The following is a 6,696-nucleotide window of genomic DNA, read 5'->3' as shown; positions in this document are numbered from 1 at the left end:
TAGGCTGCCATCATGAATCTAGGGTCCGCCCATCTTGTCACATGTATACCCCTAGACCTTCCCATTCCTCTGGGCACACCCCTTCCTGTTACACTTATGCCTATCATACATCCCCTTCTTACAATGTGGATGCCTATTGTGCAACCCCTTCCTGTGACGTATGTCTTTACCTGTAATTAGTGGGTTGGCATGCCCTCAAAAAGGTATATAGGCATGGGTCAGCAATATAGAGCTCTCTGACCTCTCTCTCTGGCTCCCCTCTCTGCCCCCTCTCCTCTCCAGTCCTCTCTCCCTTGTTCCCTTGCCCTCCTTCCCTTCCCCCCCTCTCCACGTGGACCACCAAGCTGGGCTGAGGTGAGCAATGTTACCATGTAATATGTCTAACTGCATTATTGTATCTCTCATGCTCTTGATGACTTTAATATAATACTTATATATCTCAACCGTACAATTGTGCTTACTGAACCCGTAGGTAGTAGCAGCGGGTGGGGCTGGCCCCTCACCCTCCCCAACCCATTTAATTTCATACAGTTCTGACAAAAAATAAAAAACTCACTGCCATCAAGTCAATTCTGGTTTTCAGTGACCCTAGACAACAGAGTAGAATTGCCCACTCGAGTTTCCCAGCCTGTAAGTCTTTACAGAAGTAGAAAGCCTCATTGTCCCCCCTCCAGCAGCTATCGGTTTGCAACTGCTGACCATGTACCTCATAGCCCACTAGCCTCCCAGAGCTCTGTTCTCAGAACTGGTCACAAACTACCAATCCCAGCTGCCGAGTAGGGCCCCATGTGAATGACAATAGAACTGTGTCCACAGAGTTTCCAGGGAATCAGTTTTCCCAGCAGATCTCTTAGCCATTCTCAACGTGTCTCTGGATGGCCTCCAACCTCCAACCTCCGGTGTCTGTTAACTGTTTGCTCCAGTGAGGGGCTCCCATCGCAGACTATTGATCAGAAATTGCTTTAATGAGCAAAGAATCAAAATCAAACGAAGTGGTCTGATTCCTACGGAGGATTTCCATAAAACTGTAATGGCGTTTTAAGTTGTCTCTTTACTCTGTGCATGGTTGTGCCTTAAGCAATGGTACTGCCAATCTCCCATGAATTTACTTATTTTTTGCTGCATCGCTTTTCCTTCTAGATTCCAAATAGGCTGCCTCTGCTTTGCACACGTATCTTGTCATTGATTTGTTAAATTTCACTGGGCTTTATCCTGGAAAAACACTAGAGCCTTGCCTGAAGCATAAGGACAGAATTCTTCCACCCATGTAATACAGTGTTGGCCAGTTACAGACCTCCCTTCCCATGTTAGTTAACCAGCTTGTTACGTGCGTGTGTATGTTATTTATGTGGGCATGTTATATGCAAAACGCACAGCACTTATCGCTTTATGGAAGTATTTGAATTAATCTCGTCCATTTGATTTCTGGTTATTTTGTGAACCATGTTGAGATAGTTTATTGTGCCAACCTGGCCGATAAACACAAATGGGATGAACTGAAGGGCAGAGCGCTAAATGGCTTGGTGAGCCTCGCCTTTCTTGTCTCTCGCTCTTTGATCATCGGACCAGTGTGTGGCTACCTTGCTTGTCCTGTGCCTCAATTTAAAGGCTACACTACCTGTGGGACGCCTAGCCTGTGGACTGTGTCGCTGTAAGTTGAGGTCCCTTTAAGACATCGCTGGAGCTGGGGACTGGCAGTTGGTGACCTGGCTGGCAGTTGGTGACCTGCCTTCTGATTGGCTACTGTGCTGACATAGCCTACCTCTCTCTATAAATAGAGGAAGATCTGCCAGCAGACAGGACTTGAAGGACTGCTAGTCTCTCACAACTCTCTCACGGGAGTGAGTTGAATTGAGCCATTTGTAGTGCTTTATAATTTATCTGTTTCTGTCTTGTGTTATATATTTATCTGTATATGATTTAACGGTTCATTTCTTGTTATATATCTAATTATCTTTATAAATAAATATATTAAATTATCGGCAATTTGGTTTTATCTCTCTAGAGAACCCTGTCTAACACACATGCCATTTTTGAAACCCTTTTTTCAAATTCCAGGAGGGAAAACCCAGTTCAACATTTACATCCCTGGCAACTGGGTGACAGCCCTCAAAGGATGCAGTGGTACATTGAAGAGGCTAGCTCACTCTCCAGTGTGCTGATCTGCCACCTTACCATGTGTATGGACAAGAAGCCTACAGACTCAGAATGGAAAAACACAGCTTTGCCACTTTTTAGAACTGTGCTGTGGGAAGAAAAAGGATAAGAACTGGGGGCTAAACCCAGCAGACACTCCCAACCGCTCATTTGGGGACTCCCACATCTTCCTATCCTTCTCTGTTCAATACAGGTAGGAGTTAGAATAAGGCTTAGGACCCCGGTTCTTTGATCTCCCCTCCCATCCGCCCCCCAAATGTGTTATAAAGGCATGATACACAACCAGACAAATGCCATTTTGGCTATGGTGCAGTCACAGACAGTTCAGTGACTCCTGTTATACTCCTCTCCTTATTTGAAACAGTGGGAGTAGCGTTTGTTTAGTTTTTTAATTCAGTGAGGTAGTGTGTGTGATAGAGAAATTGAAGAATAGAGAAATGATGAAATGCCAGATAAAAGTCAGTGTAGAGCCCATGACATTACTCTTTGGCTTAATCAACCAACTGAAAGGCAAGTACTGTAATGAATCCTAAAAAGATTGAGCAACTATTAAAATGCCAGGCTTTCTGGTATTTGTTGGCTTATAGGGCACTACTGTAATACTGAGGATGCCCAGTGCAGGACGGGCACCGCTAACGTTTCTTTTCTTCCTTCCTTCCTTTCCTTTTGTTTTAAATTGTGCTTTAGGTGAAGCTTTACAGAGCAGATGATGAGCTTCCCACTAAATTCCATTCATCCATTTCCACTCCCTCAATGTATCCTCACTTATCCCGATTACACCTGTATTTCCTTTTTCAAATCCTTCTTCCATCCTTGCCCGTGGTCCTTGGAAAAACCCTGTCCTTTGGACCTTAAATGGTCGATTATTGTCATATAAGGTTAACTAAGAGCCATAGTCTGGGGGGCTCGACCAGTGTCCAACTTATAAATCTGTTCCCTTCTATGATGCTAAGTTCTGGTCCACATTTTGCTTCCATTCTATCTAGGACCTTCTAACGTGACCCTGTTCACAGTAGTTGATTGTGGCAGCTGACTAATGGGGGTTAAACATTAGAGAAATCCCACTGTGCACTACATAGGGACCAGAGAGAACAAAATTCCGGTTGCTATAGTTGTGCCACTACTACTGTACTACGAATGATCCCAGACGTCAGTAACATCAAGCAAACTCTCCTATGTTTGTGGTCTTCTGTGGATCAGGAATTCAGGCAGGTGTATAGCTGGGGTGACTTGTCTGCTCCAAAAAGTCTGGGGCCACCTGTGGAGGGACTTACAGGCTCAGAGTGCTTCCTGGGGTGGCGGCCCAGCATATCTTCACTCCCATATCTGGCAACTGATGCTGCCTGTGGAGGAACTGGACTTCCCTAAGAGCAGTGGCCACCTAGCGTCTGACTTCTCCTACGGTGGCTCAGCACTTCAAAGACTAGACCCCTAGGCAGCAGCTGTGCTTTCTATCTCAGAATCAAAATTCTAGCAAGACCCTACCTAGACATTAAGCTGATTAGGTGGGAGGCTCCATAAAAGGACAGGAGCAAGAATTGAACTATTAGAAGAGGTTCCAGAAAACCCAACGGGATCGCACAAGGCCGATTTACAAAAACCATTCAACCCTCAAATAATGCACTGTGCCACACTACCCAGAGGACAGGAGCCTCAGGACAACCAGGAAGGACCAGACGGGAGTCCAGCCCATCCTTTGGAAGGGATGGGGGAGGAAGGGTGTGTCCCTGCTCTGAGAACCTCCTAGACCCAGGGGAAGATTAACAAGACAGGTGGAGATCTTGAGGGACGCTGGGCCCACAGATGGTGAAAGGAGGCAAGAACCTTCGTTCAGAGCAATGGAAAGAAAACTTTCCCCTAGAACTGGTGCCCTGAATTCAGACTTCCCAAACAGAGAAAAGTATTTAATTTATTAAAGCCAGAGAGAGAGACTATCAGCATTGCAAAACTTCCAGCATCCCAAATTCCTGTTCTCTAGCCAATTGGGCCCCTCCCTGATGGTTGAGACAACCAAAACGTTTCCAAAACAATCCCCTAGAGGGCAGTAACGCTTCGTTAAAAAACTATTTTAAAATCTGGTGGGTAAGGAAGGGTTAGTGACTCAAAGATAAATATTCGTCACAAGACAAACTTGTTGGTTACTCAAATGTGGTGGCCCCATGGTGTAATGGTTAGCACTCTGGACTTTGAATCCAGCGATCCGAGTTCAAATCTCGGTGGGACCTTAGAGGTTTTGTCTCGACAAAGTGAAGCCATTTGCCCCTCCGTCCTGTAATGAAGTAAAGGACTTTTTTTTTTCTCTTTGTCTCCTCGGCTTCATTCCCAAAAAGGAGTATACATGCAGAAAGGAAAAGATCTGTTTGGGGGAGGCTTGTTTGTTTTTAAGATTAAAACTGAAAAAGGACAACATGTGCTTTACACAATGGATGGATGGATGGATGGCTTGTGATAAGAGTTGTATGAGCCCCCAGTAAAATGATTGAAAAAATAAAAACTGGAAAAGGAAGTCTAAACCAACAAGTGATAGCTAGCTGATTTGAGAACAGTCCACCTGGCAGTAATCTGCTCAACCCCCTGCCTGGACTTTACTCTTCTTGGGTCACATCTCAGTGAGGAGGAGGATGTGCCTGAGCTGTGTCCCCCAAAGGAATGTTTGTGTTGAGTTGCTGGCCTCTGTACCTGTTGAGGGACAAAGAGAGGCTTTCTACTCCCATAAAAATGTCCAGTCTCCAAAAGCCACAGGGACAGTCCTACTCTGCCCTATAGGGCCTCCATCAGATAAAATTGATTCAATGAGGGTTTGTTTTTTTGTTTGTTTGGCTTATACCTATTGAGTAGGAACAGACTAGAAGGCAGTGGATTTGCGGGGGTGGGTGGGATACCAGTTGAACCTTTTGTGGTGCCGTGGGTTAAGTGTGGGGCTGTTCAGCTGCCCTGCTGGAGAAAGATGAGGCTCACACTCGGGTTTGGGGTTTATACCTAAGGTTGTAATCCCCCTCAGTACCCCAGACTTGTGTAGGGTTTGTCCTAAACTCAGGCATTTCAGAGTGATAGAGCAGATTGGACTCAGGAAGTACTGGATACCACATGACAACTGCCAAGCAAGCCAGGACCCCGGGACTACAGAACTGAGTCACAGATCTCTCCCCAGAGTTGACGGAGAGCCGTTCCTGAGAGCCAGTGCCCTGCATTCAAACATCATTCTCCTGAACGGTGAGAAAATTAAGCTGTGGCTCGGAGATGCCCACTTGTATTTCTGGGAGAGTCGCGCCAGATGGCAAAGGCAGGTGGGATCCAAGCGCACACATACAGAGCATGCCGCATTAGCAGTTCACCGCATTAGTCCTAAATTCGTTGGTAAGCAAGGCTGCTGCACATCGGTTGATCCATGCAGGTCTGTGCTTGTGGACCCTGATGAGCAGGCCTTAGAGAGATCTCACAAAGGATTTGGGGCAGCACTGTACATGTTAATGAGGGCTGCACTTACCAGCCCACCTCTCGCCTCATGGGTCATGAATACTGCCCACCTACTCAAATTGGTCTCTAAGCTCAAGGCATAGCACCATTATCTCTATTCTGTTGTTGTTCTCATTTTCTGCCTGCAGAGCATTTTGAGCACCGCCACCTCCACCACCACGCCTACCCTCTGGCATCACAGGTCTCCTCCACCGATTCCTCTAATAGTAACTGCAACCTCCCAGTCTTCTTATTGAGAATGAGGTTCGCTCCTTTCAGCTGGGCTTAGGGTAGTCGGTGCCTCAAGTAAGTGTCTTTTCCCATAACACCTCATGTATCAATTGCTACAATTAAACAAATTAAGTTCTCTCAGTTTAGATAGCCAGTCTCCCCAGAGCGGGAGCCCATTCCATGGCCTTGTTTATCCTACTGACTAGATTATGTTCAGCCAAAAACAAACCCATCAAGTCTGTTCTGACTCATAGCAGCCCTATGTAGATTGGCATTTAATTCATAGATCATTCAATTCAATAAGTCAGTCCTATTAAGGAGAGTCCTACAACCACTGCTGAAACGGTTTCTAGATGTAGAAAGACTCATCTTTCCCTTGGATCAGGTTAAAACTCATGCCAGCAAGTCAGTTCCAGATCCCAGTGACCCTGTGCACAAGAGAGTGGAATACTATCCAGTCCTGCACCGTGCTCAACATGGTCCTGAGGATGGAGGCCATTATTGCAGCTGTGGTTGATGTCATCTTGTTTGGGCCTTCCTCTTTTTCTCCGGCCCTCCACTGTACCAAGCATGGGACTGGTCTCCTGACAATCTATCCAAAGTACTTGAGGTGACGTCTCACCATCCTTGCCTCTAAGGAGCATTCTGGCTGTACTTCTCTGGAGGCAGATTTGTCTGTTTTGGCAGTCCAGGGGACTTGCGATAGTCTTCACTAGCACCATCCCCCACATAGGTCAATTCTTCTTTGCGCTTTTTCATTCAGTGTCCAATGTTCACATGCCTATGAGGCCATTGAAAATACCATAAAAGCCTTATTTCCTGTCTCTTAAATTAACCTTTTGCTTTGTTCAT

The 6,696-nt window shown here is 46.0% G+C and overlaps 1 non-coding gene across 1 annotated transcript; it reads left to right on the top strand.

The window, feature by feature from the left end:
* The first annotated feature begins 4,310 nt into the window (after positions 1–4,310).
* TRNAQ-UUG lies at positions 4,311–4,382 on the top strand. The gene has a single exon. It is a non-coding gene; the product is annotated as a tRNA-Gln (tRNA).
* The last annotated feature ends 2,314 nt before the right edge of the window (positions 4,383–6,696 follow it).

Source organism: Echinops telfairi, unplaced genomic scaffold (assembly GCF_000313985.2).
Source record: "Echinops telfairi isolate 266 unplaced genomic scaffold, ASM31398v2 ScPeMD7_140;HRSCAF=443, whole genome shotgun sequence".
In the NCBI taxonomy this organism is placed as follows: domain Eukaryota; kingdom Metazoa; phylum Chordata; class Mammalia; order Afrosoricida; family Tenrecidae; genus Echinops; species Echinops telfairi.
The sequence above is the reverse complement of the archived record's forward strand: the minus strand, read 5'-3'. Positions and strand labels throughout refer to the sequence as shown.